This window comes from Macaca thibetana, chromosome 4 (genome assembly GCF_024542745.1).
Source record: "Macaca thibetana thibetana isolate TM-01 chromosome 4, ASM2454274v1, whole genome shotgun sequence".
In the NCBI taxonomy this organism is placed as follows: domain Eukaryota; kingdom Metazoa; phylum Chordata; class Mammalia; order Primates; family Cercopithecidae; genus Macaca; species Macaca thibetana.
Window position 1 is genome coordinate 149097826 of NC_065581.1, and position 22457 is coordinate 149120282.

Consider the following 22457-nt stretch of genomic DNA (forward strand, 5'->3'; position numbering starts at 1 on the left):
AACCTACTCATTAAGAAAGGTAGACAAAATGGTTTATTATAAAACGTGACTTTTTAGATGTATCCTTAATACTACAAGAAACCCTTGCTATCCTAAAATCGCTTATGTAGTGTTTGTAGGGAACTATTAATAATCCCATTAGATTGAATTAGCCATGCTTTATGGTACCAGTATATTGCAAAGCAAGTGGTACAGTTGGAAACTGAGTCCTTCAAAATGGAGTATGATGAAAGCAAAATACAAATTCAAAAAAAATTATGAGAGTTAGAAAGGAGAGCAAAACAAGTACCTGTATAAAAATCCAAGATGTCTTTAAAAAATATTATTGAAAATAGTAAAGGGAAAACACCTGAATTCTCTAGTCTACCTAATCTTCATACAAGTTTTTCTTTTTCATTACTTTTAACATGAAACAAAACAAGAATAGGAAATATTTTATTCATTTAACACTGGCACTCTAAATTTTATATTCGGTGGTGAAAAATACATTTAATCTAGTCATGAGCATAATTTAAGTTGGTTATTTCATTAAACATGCATGTCATCTTTTCCTTCAGGATGGAGGGAAAGAATTAACACTGCTGAACAGACTTATTAGTAGGGTCAAAACAGTATGTCTATGATATTTCTTACAAAGATTTCCAAATTAGTATATTTTTTTCTACTCAGGCAAGGGAATTTAACATCTACCCCCCTACCCTTGAGAGTGGGCTGGACTTAGTGACTTGCTTTCAAAAAACAGTATGGAAAGGGGAATAACAATAACTACAGTATAGAAACATGGCAAATGCTATGTTGCTCAGGTAATCAAGATTAATATTAGCAGTGATGTCATGTTGACAGTATGTACCCCTGATATGATGTGATAAAACTAGTTCTTCACTTTCGTGAAGTGAACCCACAACTGCAGTCTAGTCATGGAAAACCATCAGACAAAACCCCCAAAAAAGGACATTTTATAAAATATGTGGCTGGCACTCCAAGTGAGAAATTGTCATGGACCAGAAAAGACTCATTGAACGTGATGATTACATGCAATGTGGTACCCTGAATGGGATTATGGGACAGGAAAAGGACATTAGTAGAAAAACTGGTAGAATCCAAATGAAGTCTGGTGTTTAGTTAACAGGAATTTGCCAATGTTGGTTTCTTAGATGTGACAAAGGTATCATGATAATGTAAGATGTGAACATCAGGGTGATATTCAGGATCACTCTATATTGTCTTTATCATTTTTCTATACATTTAGGGATTATTCTGAAACAAAGTATACAAGACAACCAAAAAACTAAAAAAATTACAAAAATAATAGGTGCAGGAAAATAGGAGCCCAAGGAAATTTTCTGAACTCGGTCTGATTTTTACCACAGTCCACATCTCCTCATACCCTGAGGAGCATACTTGCCCTCACTCAGCTTCAGTGTTGCTGTTGCTCAGCTGGAACCCTCTACACGAAGTGAACAAAGCTCTCTGCTGTAAAGGGACTCAAAGGCTGCCTACCTCTCTCATTATACCATTGGAGGATTCTGTTCTGTGTCCAAAAATCACACGGCTAGAAGGAACCTTCAGTGTTTTCCCACCCCAGATGGGAGAAGGTATTTTAATTTCAGATTGTTAAAGAGTAAATGTTCTAATTTATTTTTTAATCATATTTTTCTAAGTTTTAAATTTTGCAGCCCTTAAAACGTGGAGTGGCTCCATGTGTATTTCAAGTTGAGAGGTAAGGAGTAGCCACTGACACAGTTATAGTTTACACCTTAGATGAACACTGCCAGGGGCTGTGGTTTAGACACATACAATGTTTTTAGCTATCATTTTTAGTATATTGTGTTTAATTTATCTCCATAATGGATCACTGATAAAAGACAGCACAAGAACCACAAATTTTGAACTTTAAAAAGTTATAGAAGAACACAAAAATGACAATTTCACAGGTTCGCTCCAAAATAATATCTGTGAATTGCATTCCTCTGATCAAATTTCTTATGTAAAAAAACTAAGATAACTCAAGATATAAATATAATTTTATCCTAATTGGTTATCCACACCTGTAATGTGAAATTGTAGAAAAGTGCCTGCAAAAAGAATCCTGAAACATCCTATCTTATCTCATCATTTGGAAACCAAATAAGAACAAGGAGAGTAGATTTTCCTAAAGGTCAGATTTCAAGAATTCCAAACATCCAGACGTGAAAACAGTTTTGACTATTTTTGATGCCTGAGTACATAAAGATAATAAATACTTTAACATTTCTCAAAAAATAATCTTTTCTTATGTAAATAAATAATATATGTTATCTGCTATACAGATAAAATGTAAACATTTTCCTTACAAAGTATATATGTTACTAAAGGTGTGGCGGGCACCGTGGCTCACGCCTGTCATCTTAGCACTTTGGGAGGCTAAGGCGGGTGGATCACGAGGTCGGGAGATTGAGACCATCCTGGCCAACATGGTGAAACCCCGTCTCTACTCGAAATACAAAAATTGGCTGAGAGTGGTGGTGTGCGCCTGTAGTCCTAGCTACTCAGGAGGCTGAGGCAGGAGAATTGCTTGAACCTGGGAGGCAGAAGTTGCAGTGAGCTGAGATTGTTCCACTGCACTCCAGCCTGGGTGACAGAGTAAGACTCCGTCACAAAAAAAAAAAAAAAAAAAAAAAAAAAAAAAAAAAATTGTACTAAGGGGTTATACTAAAATGAACTTGATAATCCAGTATTTAATAATATACTTATCTAATACAACCTTAAACTTAAAACCACTTATTATATACTATGTAAAAATGAAAAAAATAATTTTCAGTCTTTCTATGAGGAAATCATGACATTGTATCACGTAGGAAAGGGTTCACAAATTTACAACGGGTTAGGAAATGCTCAACTACTTCAGTCATATTGATTTACAGATGGAAAAAGTAGTGAAACCCAAGATGTGTGGATGGAAGTGATAGTGTTTTCTCTAGCCTCCTCTTCATCTTTCTACAACATAATTTCTCTTTTAAGATGTGGTGGCGGCTTTCATACGGCTGGCTATCTGTCAATAAAATCCTAACCACTAAGCAAAGTAGGTCAGAAAACTCTCACTCTTGAACTTAAACTTCCCTGTATATAGAAATCAAATTTAAAGACAACTCTTTAAGTACCTCTTTAATATCAAAACACTAAACTTACAAATTGCATATTCATGCAAATGGTTGTACCCAGTTGCTCAACACAGCCCTACTGTTCTTACCATGGGAGAAAACTCAGCATTCTGGAATAATCTTTAAATTCAAAAATAGAATAGAAACAGCAGAGACAAGTATAGAGGATACCAAGGAGAGAAACAAGCCAAGTCAAATATAGAATAAACTGTCTTCCTGCTTTTCCTACCTAAACCACATTATTGCCCTATTCTTAGTCCCCCCAAAAAGGTAGGCTCTTAAGTTATGTGACATATGGTTTAAACAAGTATTTTTTAAGTACAAGTCTGAAATCTGATTATGATGATGATGATAATAATCATCTTTACCATCACTAACACTTGCACAGCCTGGCTTGTTTTATAAAGTATATTCCAAATTTCTGACAAATAGATTATAAATGGCCTTTTAGAACAGTGTCTACTTGTAATTTCTAGTCTCAAAATCCTTGCACAAAATAATGCTTTTCTAGTCAAAGCAAAAACCATATATTTATTTGATTTTATAATGTGTTCTCTTCATAAAATAATAATCTTGGCAATTAACAAATAAGCGATTACAACATTAAAATATGTAAAAGGTAGTGGTGACAATAATATTAGTGGGTCATTTAACCTTACATATATTCATTTATTCAACAATCACTTATGGAACACCTACTATGGATCAAGTACTATGTCAGAGATTTGAAAAAAAAAAAAAAAAGATGACTTCTAAGGATATTACAGGCCGGTAAAAACAGACAGATGTGTGAATCATCAAGTCTAATGAAGAGGCGTGGTAGGGTGGTAACAGGCTAAATAAAATGAGACCAGAGAGGAGGAATGGGCAGGTCAATTACAGAATGAGGTTTGACAGTTTAGGTGTCAGGAAAAGCCTTAAGGGAGGAGGTGACCTTAAGCTGTAGTTTGAAAGATAAGTTGGCCCCAACAGATAATGAGGATAGGCTACATGGCAGGTGGGAGTGTGAACTGCAAGATCTTTTAAGGTGATCACCTGAAGGTACTATGAAGTATTTTCAGTTGATTTCAGAGGTACTTCCTAGTACCAGCAAGCAAGTACCAGCAAGCAAGCAGTTTGCTAAGGCTGAATTTTGGGATAGGGAGGTACAGCAATAACCAGGGTTATGTATGCTATGCTAAGAAATTTGGCTCTATCCACAAACAGTTCTTAGTAGTTTCTGAACATAGACCCTATTTAGAATTTAAAGGTGACTAAAACAAATAAACAAACAAACAAACCCAACAGCTAAGGTGCGCTGATTACTTATTATGAGTCAGGTACTTTACATACTTTTCTGATTTAATTATATATTCACAACAACCCTAAAATAGGAACTATGTCTGTGAGAAAATGGTGGCTATGAACCTGGTACTTTCCCTGTTGGAAAAAACAAACGGTGGCGAGATAATCTGCAAACAAGCACACCAACTACGTGGCAGAAAGGACTTCAAATTCAGTTTAACTTAAGTCTGTACTCTATGAACTCTTCCTCTTGAATTAAAAAAAAATTATACACATATACACCACAATTATCTTCTTAATCAGGTCACGCCCCCCAATTACTGGTGGGGACACAAGAAAATCTCCTTTCATTCCATATCATCCCCTAGCTACGACTCCTTTTGTCTCTCCACTTCACAGCAAAACCAATAGAGTATTTATATAAAGACACTGGCCGTATCCACTTTCTAATTTCCCTTTATCCTTCTAAACTTGCCTTCCTACTGAAGAAAAGAGGAATTAGCTATGGACAATGTCACTTATGGTTCCATATTGCTAATCCCATGGCCAATTAACTGTCCTTCTATTACCCAATGGCTCAACAGGTGACTAATTCTTTTTGTTAGTTCTGGGAAACCCCTCTCCCCTATGTCTGTTGTTTTCCTTTCTTCCTTATTTACCCTTCCTCTCAACTCCTCTTCTGCCCTAAGGAACTATAAATGCTGGACTATCACTTGCTCAATCTGAGTTTTTCTTCCTTTCATAAATACCATCTATACACACTTTTAATCAATAGGTTTTATTGATAATCCTCTGAACTCCAACTGTCTGTCCAATTGTCCACACATCTCCTCTAGGACATCACATGGGTATCTCAAACCCAAGAGGTCCAAAACAGAACTCTTCATTCCTCATGTTTTGTCCATTTGTTAAAATTTCTCAATGAAAAATAAAACTTAGCAGATAGCAGGTACTATAGGCTACCCCATAGCTAAAGAGCTCATGCAATGCTGCATATAGTTGATCAGTATGCAAAACAGATAGCTAAAATCCTCAAAAGCCTTGTTAAGAAATATATTTTCCTACCGTATAGTCTTTCACACAGAACTTACAGCATGTAACATATGATATTCTGGCTAATCACTGTGCTTATTGAACTTACAGAAGTGGCAACATAATAAGCACAGACACAAAATATTATAACAGTCATAAACTGGAAACTATAACATGTTTTCATTTTTTAAATGTTGCGGAAATTGGTCTCCTGCTTCTGACAGTGGAGAACTATGCCATTTGAACAAACTATCTTACTGGGGATAACTAGAGAAGTTAAACAAACTTTAAAAAATATCAGCTTAACAGCATTGAAGAACTAAAAAGTCAATGAAGATTTAAAAGGTCAAGTTAAGGAAAAGAGAAACCCAGAAAGCTGAGCCTGGAATCTGGGGATTCTGCCTGGAATGAGCAATAACACCAATTTCAAGAAAGTAAAAGAGAGCCTAAGAAGTCTCAATCTTCAAGAGGCTTGGAGGACAAAAAATGGAGGCCAGTGCCTACCAAGGTTGGGTAGAGGCCAATAAATTCTCCATGGTTTATTAGAGGTTAATAAGCTCTCCACCTTGACCCAAAAGGCTATACTATGGAAAGAAGTCTGAACCAGATATAATACAGCTCTCAATGGCCTGAAGCACAAGTTCACATCACCTCAATCTCTGAAAATTGATGACAGGTGATTCAGGAGTGCTAGAGCCCTAGCTGCCTGCCAGAAGCAAACCTAAGTTCTCTCTGTAGAAAGTTATCCTAGACCTCAACATTTTTCTCTGTAGAAAAGTACTCTCTGTAGAAAGGAATCTTGACCTCAACATTTTTCTATAAAATTTAAAAAATACAATAGCTGGTATCAATAAAAAATTATCAGATACTCAAGCAGACAATAGAATATAAAAACAAAACAAACAAACAAACAAAAAAGGGGGAAAATACACAACAGAACCAGATCCACAGCAGCTCCTATGGCATACAGACAGACTTGAAAACTATAAATAATAAATTCAGGAAGTTATAAGATAAAATCAAGATTTTGTTAGAGAACTGAAAAATAGAAAAAGAACTAAATGGAATTCTAGAACTGAAAAATACAGTAACCAAAATTAAAAGCTCAATGGATAGGTTTATAAGCAGATTAGACACAGTTGAAGAGAGAATTAGAAAAATGGTTAGAAATGAGATTAAAAGAAAAGAGATCAAAAGGCAGACAAGACAATAGAGAAGAGAAGGTGAAAGATCATAAATGATCAGTAAAAATATCTTCTAAAATATGAATAACTGAAATCCCAGAAAGAAAAGAGAAAAGGAGCAGAACAATATTTTTAGAGATAATGGCTCAGAATTTTCCAAAACAAACCAATAGTGTTAAGTGAACATCTGAGAAGGAGAATTTAAAAAAAAAAAAAAAAAAAAAAAAAAAAGACACCAAGGTACATCATAAATCAAAGATGAAAAACCAAAGACAAAGATAAACTAGTAATTAGTAATCTCAGCAAAACAGATTATCCTTTAAAGAACAATTATACTGATAACTGAATTTTCAACATAAACAATAGAAACTCTAGTGCAGAAAATAACCATTAACCTAGACCTCCATTAAAAACATTAAGAATGAAGAGGAAATAAAAAAATTTTCAGAAAATAAACATCCAATACACAGATATGATTGTTTAGCTCAAATGAAGTGTAACATTTGAGCTAAACAATCATACATATTCATAACAACTTGAGGGTTATGCAAGGTAGTTATCCAACAATGGCCATGGGTATTGACTTTTCCAGGAAACCTCTATTTCCCAAGTCACTGAGCTGAAACATTGCCTATAAACAATTCAAATAAATTAAAAACTAATGGAGGGTAGAAGGGTAAGAAAAGAAAGAAGTAAAGAATACCTGCTAATTTATAAAATACTGGAATTTTATCAAATGAAATCAGTACAATTAATTGATGTCAAATGATGTATATTTTTGCCTTAGAAAGTTCTATTTGGGCTGGGCATGGTGGCTCACACCTGTAATCCCAGCACTTTGGGAGGCTGAGGCAGGTGGATCATGAGGTCAGGAGATTGAGACCATCCTGGCTAACAGGGTGAAACCCCGTCTCTACTAAAAATACAAAAAATTAGCCGGGCGTGGTGGTGGCACGTGCCTGTAGTCCCAATTACTCAGGAGGCTGAGGCAGGAGAATTGCTGGAACCTGGGAGATCGTGCCACTGCACTCCAGTCTGGTGACAGAACAAGACTCCATCTCAAAAAAAAAAAAAAAAAAAAAAAAAAAAAAAAAAAAAAAGTTCTTCTATTTGAACTAATTTTACAAACACCTTTTAAGTACAAAGTACGCCACTTTTATATCTATGCATTTGGTTGCACATATACAAATCATCAGTGATAAAAGATAATTCTAAGGATGTCGCATGCTCTGAATAGTCTTAAGTGTGATTTAATTTTCTTGGGGGCAAAAATTTATCAACCATCTTTATAAGTGCTATAATAGGCCTAATATACAACTCTGTACAGAGTAGTCTCCCCAAAACAATTAACTTCATAAAGACAAGAAAGGCGAGATACTTCCTTGGCTCAATTTCTTGGCTCAATTCTGAATAATGAAAAATTATTCTCATTTCAAGGTCAGATTCCAGACATTTCAGAATTTCAGTTCTTTCGTCTTTAAATAGAAACCACTGTGATGAAGTTTACATCAGGGAACCACTTTTATCTCTTACATAATTTAAGTAACTACTAGATATAAGATGGAAGGTCTCTGAAACTTTAGTAGAAATTTCTCATGGATTTAGATAATAACTGAATTAACTTTTGAAACGTATTATTGAGTTGGTTTTAAGAGTGTTTTATATCAGCATGTAGAAAAGGATGTCAGCAGTGAAAACCTCAAGGGAATATCTGGGAAACTGAGTAAATGGAGATCGATCCCAGGAGGGTCTCACTCTTTGATGGTCCAACACTCAGTCTCTAGCAATTCATCACAATTACTAGTCAAATATCCACTATTCCCAATACCATTTACGGAAGACAAAATCCTTCTTCCATTGTGATATCTTAGCACCTTTGTTGAAGATCAGTTGATCCATTCCTTTATGTTTTTAATTAAAACTGAACATCCAACAGCCATGTATCAAAATTGTTGATTAGGAGGAATCTGGATGGCTGACTAGGGATTTTGGATGTCAGTTATCCTCAGAAAGAAGACCAAAGACATAGGTGAATGGTCATGATCTGAATGGAAAGCTTACAGAAGACAGCCAGGATCTGTTGGAGACCCCACTGGTTGATGTGGGGTTGCAGAAAAGGAAAGCAGCAGGAGTCTGGCAGAGATTGACTCCCGAGAACCTCTGAATCCTGCATAAAGGGTAGGTTGGGGCGCTTCTCTTCTCTCTTCATCCCTGCGATAAACTGCTGACTGCCAAATTGTCAGGGAGCCTTTCACCCCTCATGTACCCAGGCAATGCTGTCAGTGGGGATTGAGGTTCTTCCTGGGGACAGAGCACACAGTGGCTAGCTTGTGCAGGTATGCCCTCACTCCACTACTACTGTTGTGGATGTAGGAGAGGCATGTTTCTAATTAACCCAGTCAGACAAAATAGAAAAGAGAATTTTAACAAACGAACAAATTCTTTGTAAAATACAGGACTATGTAAAGTCACCAAATCTATAATTTATAGGTATTCCTGAGAAAGACGAAGAAAAAGTAAGCAATTTGGAAAACATATTGGTGGAAAGAATTCAGGAAAATTTCCCTGATTTTGTTAGAGATATAGAAATCCATATACAAGAAATCCAGAACACCTGTGAGATATGATATAAGGTGAACATCACCAAGGCATATAGTCATCAGACTATCCAAGGTCAATGCTAAAGAAAAAATCTTAAAGGCAGCTAGAAAAAAGAATCAAATCACCTATAAAGGAAATTCTATCAGACTAACAGCAGATTTCTTAGCAGAAACCGACAAGCCAGAAGAGACAGGGAACTAGTTTTAGATTTCTTAAAGAAAAATAATGCCAGCCAAGAATTTTTTTTTTTTTTTGAGACAGAGTCTTGCTCTGTCGCCCAGGCTGGAGTGCAGTGGCGAGATCTCGGCTCACTGTAAGCTCCGCCTCCCGGGTTCATGCCATTCTCCTGCCTCAACCTCCCAAGTAGCTGTAGCTGGGACCACAGGCACCCGCCACCACGCCCGGCTAGGTTTTTTTTTTTATTTTTAAGAACAGACAGAGTTTCACTGTGTTAGCCAGGATGGTCTCGATCCCCTAACCTCGTGACCTCGTGATCTACCTGCCTCGGCCTCCCAAAATGTGTATCTTTTTAAACTAAGCTTCATAAATGAAGCAGAAATAAAATATTTCCCAAACAAATGCAAAGAAAATTTGTCACCACTAGACCAGTACACCAAAAATGCTAAAAGGAAACAAAAACGTGATACTTGCTAAAACAAAAGCACACATAAGTACAAAGTTCACACATCCTATAAAATAATTACATAATTGAGGTTACAAGCAACAGGCTAACAATACTAGGACAGGCATAAAACCTCACATATGCATATTAACCTTGAAAATAAATACTTAAAACATATACATTAGCAAATTGGGTAAGAAAAACAAGATTCAACCATCTTCTGCCTAAAAGAGACCCACATAATATATAAAGACATACACAGGCTTAAAGTAAAGGGGAAGAAAGATATATCATGCAAATGAGAAACAAAAAAGACCAGGGGTTGCTATTCTTATGTCAGATAAAATAGACTTTAAACCAACAAAAGTAAAAAAAGACAAAGAAGGGTATTATATATGATAAACACTTCAACTCAGCAAGAAGATTTAACTATCCTAAATATATACATAACTAACACCAGAGCACCCAGATTTATAAAAGAAGTACTACTACCCCTAAGAAAATAAAATAAAAAGCCACACAGTAATAGTGGGAAACATCAACATCCTACAGAAAACACCAAACAGATCACTGAGGGAGAAAACTAACAAAGAAACTTGACTTAAAATGGGCTCTGCCAAATGGGTAGACATCTAAAGAACATTCCACCCAACAACCAAAGAATATACATTTTTTCTCATCTGTGCATGGAACTTTCTTAGAAATTGACAGTATGCTTGGCCACAAACCACATTTCAATAGATTTTTAAAAATCAAAATCATATCAGGTATCTTCTCAGACTACAGCAGAATAAAATTAGAAATGAATGCCAAAAGGAACTCTCAAAACCAGCACTTTGGGAGGCAGAGACGGGCGGATCATGAGGTCAGGAGATCGAGACCATCCTGGCTAACACGGTGAAACCCCATCTCTACTAAAAAAAAAAAAACCACATAGGTACATAGAAACCAAACAACTTGCTCTTGAATGACTTTAACAAAATCGAGGCAGAAATAAAAAAAAAATTGGAAACAAATGAATATGGACATGTAACATATCAAAACTTCTAGGATACAGCAAAAGCAGTGTTAAGAGGAAAGTTCATAGCACTAAATTCATAAATCAAAAAGACAGAAAGATCTCAAATTCACAACCTAATGATATACCTAACAAACTAGAAAAACAAGAACCAACCAAACCCAAAGCCAGCAGAAGAAAAGAAATAAACATCAGAGCAGAACTAAATGCAATTGAGACTAAAATATCATACAAGGGACCAACAAAGTAAAAGGTTGGTTCTTTAAGAAGATAAACAAAATTGATAGACTACTAACTTGATTAAACAAGAAAAAAGGAGGATTCAAATAAGCACAATCAGAAATGATAAAGGTAGCATTAAAACTGATACCACAGAAATACAAAAGATCATCAGAAACTACTATGAACATCTCTATGCACACAAACTAGAAAACTTAGAGGAAACAAATAAATTTCCAGAAACATATAACCTCCCAGATTGAACCAGGAGGAAATTAAAATCCTAAACAGACCAATAACAAATTATAAAATTGAATCAGTAATAAAAGATCTACCAACCAAAGCAAACAAACAACAACAGCAAAAAACCCAGGACCAGAGGAATTCACAGCCAAATTCTACCAAATTTGGTATCAATATTACTAAAAATGTATTTTTTTTTAAACTGAGGAGGAGGAATTCCTCCTAAACTTAACATTCTATGAAACTAGTATCCTGATAACAAGATCTGAGAAGGATAACACAAAAAAAGAAAACTATGGACCAATATCCACGATGAACGTAGATGCAAAAGTCCTCAACAAAATACTAACAAACTGAACCCAACAGCACATCAAAAAGATAATTAATCATGATCAAGTGGGTTTTATTCTGGGAACACAAGGATGGTTCAACATATGCAAATTAATAAATGTGATTCACCACATAAACAGAATTAAAAACAAAAAACACATGATCATCCCAATATGCAGAAAAAAATGCAATAAAATCCAACATCTCTTCATGATAAAAATTCTAAATAAACTAGACATTAACAGAACATAAATGAAAATACTAAGAACCGTATTTGACAAACCCACAGCCAACATCATACTTACAGGGAAGAATTGAAAGCATTTCCTTTGAGAACTGGACCAAGACAAGGATGCCCACTTTCACCACTCCTATTCAACACAGTAATGGAAGTTCTAGCCAGAGCAATCAGGCAGCAGGAAAAAATTAAAGGCATCCAAATCTGAAAAGTGGAAGTCAAATTATCTCTGTTCACTGAGGACATAATCTTATACTTAGAAAACTTGAAAGATTCCTCTGAAAGACTCCTGGACCTGATCAATAACTTTGCTAAAGTTTCAGGACACAAAATTAACACACCATAATTGGCTGCATTTCTACACCCCAACAATGGTCAAGCAGAAAACCAAATAAAAAACTCAATCCCATTTACAATAGCCATACAAAAACATAAACTAACTATCTAGGAATACATTTAAGAAAGTGAAAGACCTCTACAAAAGAGAATTACAAAACACTGAAACTGTAGATGACATAAACAAATGGAAAAACATCGCATGCTCATGGACAGGAGAATCAATGCCATTAAAATGACTATACTGCCCAAAGCAATCTAGAAAGTCAATGCAATTTCCTATTAAATTACCAGTGTTATATTTCACAGAATTAGAAAGAGCAATTATAAAATTCATATGGAACCAAAAAAAGCCTAAATAGCCAAAGCAATCCTAAGCAAAAAGAACAAAGCTGCAAGCATTACATAACCTGACTTCAAACTACACTACAAGTCGAATGTAACCAAAACAGCATGGTACTGGTACAAAAATGGACACATAGTTCAATGGAGCAGAACAGAGAACCCAGAAATAAAGCCATACACCTGATCTTCAACGAAGTCAACAAAAATAAACAATGGGGAAAGGATACCCTACTCAATAAACAGTGCTGGGAAAGCTGGCTATCCGTATACAGAAGAATAAAACTGGACCCCTGTTTCTTACCACATATAAAAATTAACTGAAGATAGATTAAAGTCTTAAATGTAAGACTTCAAACTATAAATCTTATACTAGAAGAAAATCTAGGGGAAACTCTTCTGGACATTGTCCTAGGCAAAGAATTTATGACTAAGACTTCAACAACAAATGCAACAAAACCAGAAGTAGACAAATGGGACTTAAACTAAACAGTTTCTGCACAGGAAAAGAAATAATCAACAGAGCAAACAGACAATCTACAGAATGGGAGAAAATATTTGCAAACTATGCATCTGACAAACGACTAATATCCAGAATCTGTAAATAAGTTAAACAAACCATAAAGGAAAAAAAAACAAAAATCCCATTAAAAAGCAGACAAAGGGATATGAATAGACACTTCTCAAAATAAGACATACAAGTGACCAACAAACATATGGAAAATGCTCAACATCACTAATTATCAGAGAAATGCAAATTAAAACCACAGCAAGATGCCATACAGCCAGAATATATGCTATGAAAAAGCCAATAGATAACAGATGTTGGAGAGGATGTGGAGAAAAGCAAATGCATATACACCGTTGGTGGAAATGTAAATTAGCTCAACACCTTTGGAAAACAGTATGGGCATTTCTCAAGTAACTAAAAGTAGAACTACCCTTTGATCCAGCAACTCCACCACTATGTATATACATAAAGGAAAATAAATCATTTTATCAAAAATATATCTGTACTTATCTGTTTACTGAGCACTATTCACAACAGTAAAGACATGGAATTGACCTAAGTGTCTATCAAAAGTTGACTGGAATAAAAAAAAATGTGGTATATATACACTGTGGAATACTACACGGCCATAAAAAGTAATGAAATTTGGTCCTCTGCAACAACATGGATAGAGCTGGAGGCCATGATCTTAAGTGAAATAACTCAGAAACAAAAAATCAAATATTGCATGTTCTCCCATATAAGTGAAGTACACATGGACATAAAGATGGAAATAATAGATACAGGGGATTCCAAAAGGTGGGGGCTGGGGGAAAGCACATGTTGAAGTTACCTATTTGGTACAGTGTTAACTATTTTGGTAAGGGGTTCACTAGAAACCCAAACCTTACAATTATGCAACATGTCCACATTAACAAACCTGTACATATACTCCTTGAATCTAACAGAAAAGGGGAAAAAGATGACAGCAATGCTGTGTGTGCTGCAGGGAGCATAAAGAAAATTATAGGCTATAGCTACATCATATAGATTCAGCAAGTTGGCAAATTATTCACATGACATCCAGAATACCTGACAGACAGTTATAATAGTGAAAAAAGTCTGCAACATTTAAGACATTCTACAATGCATGGTACATTTTAACTTGGAGGCAATAAAGAATAAAGGAATACGTAGAAAATGAATAATCATACATGTGTAAATTGTCAATTATGATAAAGCATATGAATTAAAAAATTGAATTAATGACTTGAAAGTGTCTTTTTTCTCTTTATGGAAAAAGAAAGTTATGCTTCTCTGGTTTTTGATAAGAATAAACATACAGTGAAGTCGATTTTTAAAAGGAGTATTGCAGAATAAAAATTGACTGGAATAAAAAATGTGGTATATATACACTGTGGAATACTACACGGCCATAAATGGTAGTGAAATTGTGTCCTTTGCAACAACATGGATACAGCTGGAGGCCATGATCTTAAGTGAAATAACTCAGAAACAAAAAACCAAATATTGCATGTTCTCACATATAAGTGAAGTACACATGGACATAAAGATGGAAATTACCAGAAAGTCACATAATTGTAAACTTAAAAAATAAAATAAAATAAAAACACTGATCCCAGAGCAATGGCATAAGAAGGCATCCTTCTGTGGAATTCCATAACATTGCTAGTTAGTAGGTAGGTAGGAAGTAATTTTCCCTTAAAAATGTACATATCATTTAGATTTATTAATTAAAACTACTGAAGAACTTGTATTTGAGCTATTCTAATGCAAGCATTCATGCCAAGGTGTCATTCCATTCTTGCATTTACACATGGGATCAAATAAATGAAATTCCCCAATCCCCATCTGCGTCTCAAAAAAGTCACTGACTGCTGGAAAACAACAGATATTCTCTCCTGGAAATGAATCAGAAGGCAGACCATCATTCAGTAGCCAGCATATGATTCAGCAGAGCTTTGTATGACAGTATAAAGTTCAAAAACAACCCCAAAAAAGCTCGAGAAGTAGTGGACTGTTTTTACCCCTCCTGGAATCACCACTGACAGCATCCATGAAGTTCTGACAGAAGAACACACGAGGATAATGACTTTTAAAGAGCAGCCAACAACAAGCATATAGGGAATCTTTCAGCAAATACAGGTAGGAGAAATTCAAATGTGTGACAATAGGTTTATGTAACCAATAATGTTATGAGATGAAAAACAGGGCATAAATACTGGCTGTGACTATTTAAATAATTTCTCTGAAGAGATAAAATATATTTATAGAAAATGACACTTTGTTCTGTGCCTCATAAGATTGCTATGTTTTTATCTTCTTGTCTTCACTAAGCAAAGGTTAAATAAAAAGCAAATTATTTATAAACTCAATCCTTTTTTTTTCTGGATTTGAAGAGAAGCTTGAGTAGGCGATTTAAAAAGGAGGAGGAAAGCGTCCATGTAGATGTACAGGACTAACAAGAAAGTTATTGTTTGAAATGCCATGTATCTTCACTGAGGTAGCACACTAAACTACTCCCAAATCTGTACTCACTTGTAATACTAAACATCTCCCAACAATGACAGATAACCAGTATTGTCAATTGCAGATTTACTTGTAATAAAAACTGTAGTAATTTGAACTCATAATATTAATAGCTATTGAAACTAGAAAGTTCTTGCAGTTCAGAGAAATTGACTTTTTGAGACCTCAAGCTGTCAATATGTGATGCTTTTTCTTTTTAAAAAGCGGAAATGTCAAATGATGAAAGGAGAAAAACTGCGAAGAGAAGTACTAAAAGATATAACTGGAAAATATGCTGTTCATTTTTCTGGATGTTACTGTAACACGTGTGAGACATTTTGTTTCTGTACTTTAATGATATTATTACTAGCCTAAAAGACGTACAATACAAGGGATGAGAGGCTTTCAGAGGATCCTGAATAGGTGAGTCAGGTCATCTGGGTGGTCTTATTATCAGTTTTTGATTTCCCCATTAGAGTCCGTTTGAAGTGAAGTGCCTTTCATCTTTCCACCCACTCTCACCATTTCAACATTCTAATTTAGTTCAACTCTTTTTATTCTGTTTTGTTAAAAAATGAGCCCAAACTCAGGGAAGGCAGGGAGACACCCTCTCTTGTGGTTTCATGTAATTTTTTGTTATGGTCTACCGGAAAAGAATAACTTTAAAAAATGCAATTTCACATACACTTGATCCCCATTGGACTCAAATCTCTTCAACAATTCATGCTAATATTTTTTGAAGTTAAAAAACTATTTAAGACTTCACTGATTTTTGGCAGGCAGTGTTTTCAACATAGTTTCAACTCTTTGAACCTATCCCCATAGCTCTTTTCCCACTGCCTGAGCTTCCAAGACAGCAGTGGCCAAAGGACTGTAATAAGGTGGACGTCCATACAGTTACTTGTCTAGGGTTCCACTAACCAAGTTACGCTAACAACTGACTGGTGCCACACAATCTGACATTTTTACAGAAACTCAGAGCACTCTAGTTAACTCAAGAGATATGGGGGGAATCCTCATTTTTAAACCAAATTAATAATGAAAACATGAGGTAGAGGGAAAAGGAGCAAATATCTGGGATACACATATTCCCAAAGGTTAGTTTTGCTTTGTTTTCCATATTCTTCTACCCAAATAATCCGTGTAATTGCAGCCCAAGACCTGGTCTCCTCCCCTCCATGTCTATTTGGTGGAAGGGAGGCAGTGCTATGAAGTGAACACGCTTAGGCAAAGAGAAAAAAAAAACAAACATCCAAATAAACAAGCTATGATGAGGAAAATGCATCTGGCCTTCTTGCCAGGGAGTGAGTGGCTGGTCAAGGCACCAGGGGCTACTTACACATGCTGGGCTCCTGAGGAGAACAAAAGGGGTTGTGGCAAGAGTTGTGATGTAATGTGGCCGTGGGGTGGCCTGGGGAGAGGACATGAAGCACAAAGTTATTGCTATCTGATCTCTACTTTCTTCATATCCATGGATATCTTGGATATTACTCTTAAGTGTACTTCTTATTCAAGATATGCTGAAATTTAGAAGCAAATATTATGAAAGTACAATAAGAATATCTGCAGTGTCATTCCATCTGACTTCTCTCCCCTATCTCTACATGACCAACGTCATCTTCCAAGGCAACTCTAAATTACCATTGCCTCCACGAAGACTCCCTTTTGCCCTCTTTCATATATCTGCAAATAGCACATGTAATCAGCCTCCTTTTCGCTTACTTTGCCCACGTCTTCTTTAAGACACATTCCTTTTTACTTTGCACTAACACAGCATGGTAATCCCTTATGAGGCAGACTACAATAAGCTAAGTGAAAGAAAAGATAATGGAACACATTTTTTTTTTCAACCCCAAAGTGCCTACATAGTATTAAACCAACAAACTAACTAATGAAACACAATTAATTGAATGACATCTACAACCTAAAAAAAATTTTTTTAAACTCTAAAAACAAAGCTCATTAGTTTTGCCAGAAAATTAGAGAAATGGGTGCAGAGGAGAAAATAACTACAGAAAGTGAAGAACAAACACAAGAAAACAGGAGACAAATGGCAAATATTTTACATATTCCTCCCCAAAATAAAAGATGAGGGAGAACAGAAGACTGAGGATATGCTTTCAAAGAAAATACACATTATTGACTTTTACATAACTTCAAAATTTTTAAGTGATGGCATGATTAGGAAAGTATATTTGTCACTATCATAATATTTTATTACAGGAGATAAAAGCTACTCTTGAACTTGATTCAAGTCAATATAATTTTTTTCTAGCCCATTCCCAACCCTAAATGCCTTTAGGCAACTGTATACATTTGTCTCTTGTATATTCTCCCACTGTTTCTTTGTATAAACACTTACCTATCCCCCTCCACTTTCACTTATATAAAAGATAGCATAAAATGTATAAGCTCTGTATCTCTTCTTTAAAAAACATACACCCTGGAAATGTTTCCATTTCAGTACACACAGAACTTCCTCCCTCTTTTTTTTTTTTTAAGGAAAAGTACATTATTTCTTTGTGTAGATGCAGTGTTGTTTATTCACCCAGTGCCCTTTATATGGATACCAGCCTTGGTTCTAATCTTTTGCTTTTACAACCTATGTTGTAATGGAGTAACCTCACTCATATGTCATTTCATTGACGTGCAGAATACTGATAGGCAAATACACATGTGATTTTAGATCGATTCAAAGTCATTTTAAATTGTTTAGATTGTTTGCTTTAGTCAAACTTCTTAAACTGGATTCAGTACGTATCACATGATATTCTTAAAATATGATTTTAGGCCATGTTAATTCACAATGGTCCTCTAAGGCACCCAGAAAGTGGCCACTGAATTCCAAACGAGATGTTTGTGTTGGCGAGTGACAAAAACCAAAAAATAAAAACCACTATTATAAAGTGCTAAATGAATTGGTCATTAATAATAAGAAAGATTATTATTTTTCTCAGATTATCCCAGACATCTGGAGCAGTTTGGAGACATTAGGAAACTATATAACATGTAACCATCACAACAGTTGTCTAACAATACTTATAAGCACTAAACCCATGCAAACTATTTGTAACCTTAACTAATCCGAATGTAGAAATATTTCAATGCCACATCATACTCAGCCACATATTTTGCCATTGAGAGTAATGGCAAAAACCACAATTACTTTTGCACCAGCCTAATATAAAGTCTGTATACTCCCTGTCAAACTAAAGTTCTATTCTGTTATAACGGCCTCACTTCAAATCAGCAAAGGGAGTACAAGTAAAACGGAAAGAACGATGTGGTTGTATATGGTTATTTATGGCTTTTTTTTTTTTTAATCCTAAATGATTTTTTTATTTTTATCTTATGAAGAAAAATGATATTAAAACAATTCATTTTTTTTACTCACCTACAAGGAATCATAGGCAAGTCAAAGAATGTAACAAGATGCCTCTGCTAAGAGTTACTAATCCTGAGGCATAAACAAATCAAACGGTGCTTTGTTTTTAGTTTGATGAGTGAAATAAAATAAAATGAATGAGAAACTATTTAATTCCATCATCAAAACCATCCCAATATTTCTCAGGGAGAACCTCTCCCTTTCATAATTAAATTAACCTGTAAAAGTTTACCAAATAAACACCATGAACTGAACAGTGTACTTTCAAACTGGTTTAAACACCACCTCACTGTTCTAGCATTTTTTAAAAAAGCAAATACAAAGTTTTGTGTATTTTTTTTTTCATCAGCATTTGTTGGAAGACTTAAAATAAGGTCAACGCAAAAATTCCAGAGCAGGAACATTATCACCTGTAGCAAGGAGTATAATGTGTTTGGGTGAATCTGTTGTCAGAGGCCAGGTAAGAAACAAGTCATAACCATGTCTCCTTCTGAGGGGAAACTGGGTGACCATGGACAGTGTTAGGATATAGGAACAGAAAGAAATCCAGGCCTCAGTGACAGCATCTTTTAATCTAGACAAAACATTACTCCAGACATGTTGCTATTTTGTTAAAATATTGAACATATTTACCAACTATTTTTAAATCTCACAAATTTTAATTAAGTGTTAACACTACAACTAAATAGCCAAAAGTAAAATCAACAGACTCTTACTGCTATTCTGAGGGGGAAAAAGTACACTACAAATCAATGATGATTTGGGAGCCATGTTTTAACATCTCTTTGGTCAATCACTGCAATTAGCCCATCATCAGACTCTGTCTCAAAAAAAAAAAAAAAAAAAAATTCCCGTTAGGCATGTATTGTACATTCTATTTTCAAAGATGAACCATGCATTTTCCAAATGCAATACATACAGCTTTATACTGCAATGGTACTTGAAAAAATTTTCGGCATGTAGTAAGACTTACTTTTCCTTTTGATGCTTATTTTGCCAAATTGCATTTCCGCACATATATCTTCAATAAAATCCACAGAGAAGGTAAGGAAACAATACTTCAAGGTCAAAACTTTAGTTTATCAAAACTTAGTCCCACAGGACTATTCATATCATTGCATAAAACATAAAAATGAATATGACTAAACCAGTAAGAAAGTTATTACACTGAATCATATGAAACTGCCAATATTTGACTGTTTCTGACAACAATGGCAATTTCATATGTAACGTTTATATTTCCAAAGCCTAACTAGGTACCTAATAGAGGTAACTATATTCCTGAAGCCTAACTAAATACCTAATAGAGGTACTTATGACCAATCCTTGATTCATGGAGACTTAAAAATTAGAATAAAATGTTTACAACTAAAAATTTAAATGAATAAATGGCACATTATCTTCTATTATTTTGAACCGTAGTGGAATAGAGATTCTATAAAACACTACGCTTAAAGATAACTGAATGTATCATCTGACAACAGATATTACATCTAAAATAGAGTTAAATTCGCCCTCAAGATGTTTGTGAAACTTTTAGAGCTGATGTTTATGGATAGTCTGTGTAAGAACATGATGTGAAAATACTATGATCTTTTATGTGTCTTATATAACGTATCTTATAAATACAGCTAAAATCAGACAAGGTTATACGTTTTATGATTTAAAAAAATTCTTAATACTAATTAACCCTACTCAAAAATTACGTTGTATATTTGTAGCATGTGTGAATATGTATGTATATACATATATTTGTGTATATATTTTTATACTAATATATCAGGGATTTTATTAAATGTTATACATTAGCCTACCTCAAGTGATTAAGATTTTACCTCTTTTCCAAAAACAATGTAGTTCAGCCATCTAGTGGTAAAGTATAAAGGACTCATTCCTCTGTATTTTATTATACTGTAAAAATAAGACAGGCAGTATGGAGAAGGATTATAGATTATTTAAATTTACTTTTCCTCTTCTCTGGTGACATCATAGAGCACAATCAAGAACTCAGAGGCAATATGACTATAGAAAATACATCACTGGATTTAGTATTTGGAGTTTCTGGTTGACTTTAGCAAGAACAATGAATGCTGCTAAGAACTGTATTAGAGTTGTAAAAGGAAACAGAAAAGTATGGAACATTCTAACCAAGAAGTATGGCTGTAAAAAGATGGAGGAAAAGAGGAGAAGAGAAGAAACAGTAGGGCTGAAGAAGGGTTCTCTTTTTGTTTTATAGCATTCAAAGTCTTCATTATGTTAAGGGGTTAAATAAAGACCTGGTAAAGAAAGGACAGAGGATAAAATTCCCATGTGAGATAGAGAGGAATAAATCAGTACACAGGAGTCAGACTGCCTTGGAGACAGCATGCTGCCTCATTCTCTGGCACGGTGGGGGAGATAATCACCATAATAGAAGAGTTTAAAGCTAGAGGACACAGGAGTTCAAAAGTTGCTTTCTAACTTTATTTTTTTTCTTATTTTTGAAACAAGAGACAAGGAAATCTACCTCATGGTGAAAAGCAGAGGCCAGGAAGAAAGGAATGGGAGTTAAATGGTATGATAAATTGAAGAATCAACTGTTGTGTGCACCTTTAAGGTGTTAAAACTTTAATCACTATTAAATGAAAAAAATTAAATAGATAGCTTCTGTATTTTCCAATCCTATATTCTCATTTAAATTCCAAATCTTCAAACTAGTTTAAGAAGTCAACTACACTGAAAGTATAATGAAAATGAAGGCACTGCATTCTGTTAAAATAGATTGTGACATACAAACCTCACTCCACCTCCTCCAAAATTTCCATTTCACCTTCTCCTTTGTAAGGAAGAGTGTAGCAGATTCAACCAGGTTACTATAATCCTGCATCTTAGTCAACAGAATTAGCTAAGTAAAATAAGTGTTTTCAATAAAGTTGGCATCAATACTCCCCAAATAACATGTTCTTATAAAACTTCAGAAGCCAAAATAAATGCATCAGTGTTCCAGAACAAAAGAATATTTGATGAGACAAAACTATCAGTTAATATCTCAATAAACCAAGAAAAGAGTATAGTGAAGTATTTTGTTATTGCTGCTTTTTTTAAAAAAAAGTTTATTTGCTGTGGTAGACTAAGCTGGTATTTATTATAGACAAGCTAAAATGAACATATTTAATTCCCATTATAAGTGGGAAAGAGAAATATAAAATAATGGTTTCTAACATATTATCTATAAATGTAACCCTAAATCCAATATCACATTTGTCATTATTTGCATGTACTACATTCTCTAGATAATACTGTGAATTTTAAAAGCATACCAATAGACCACATATATACATTACTTACTAGTCTTATATTCACAAATTTAAACAAGGAGCAGCATGTAAGCGCTCAATGTATTTCAAGTAAATAAATAAATGGATAGATAAAATTTTACTCTAGAAATGCCTTTTAACTATACAATCACTTAGAGGGTAGAAACC

At 34.7% G+C, this 22457-nt stretch overlaps 1 protein-coding gene across 2 annotated transcripts in view; it reads right to left on the minus strand.

Moving 5' to 3' along the window:
* NT5DC1 (5'-nucleotidase domain containing 1) overlaps nt 1-22457 on the minus strand; it is a 147759-nt gene that overhangs the window by 75781 nt on the left and 49521 nt on the right. The gene's annotated exons all lie outside the window — the stretch shown is intronic.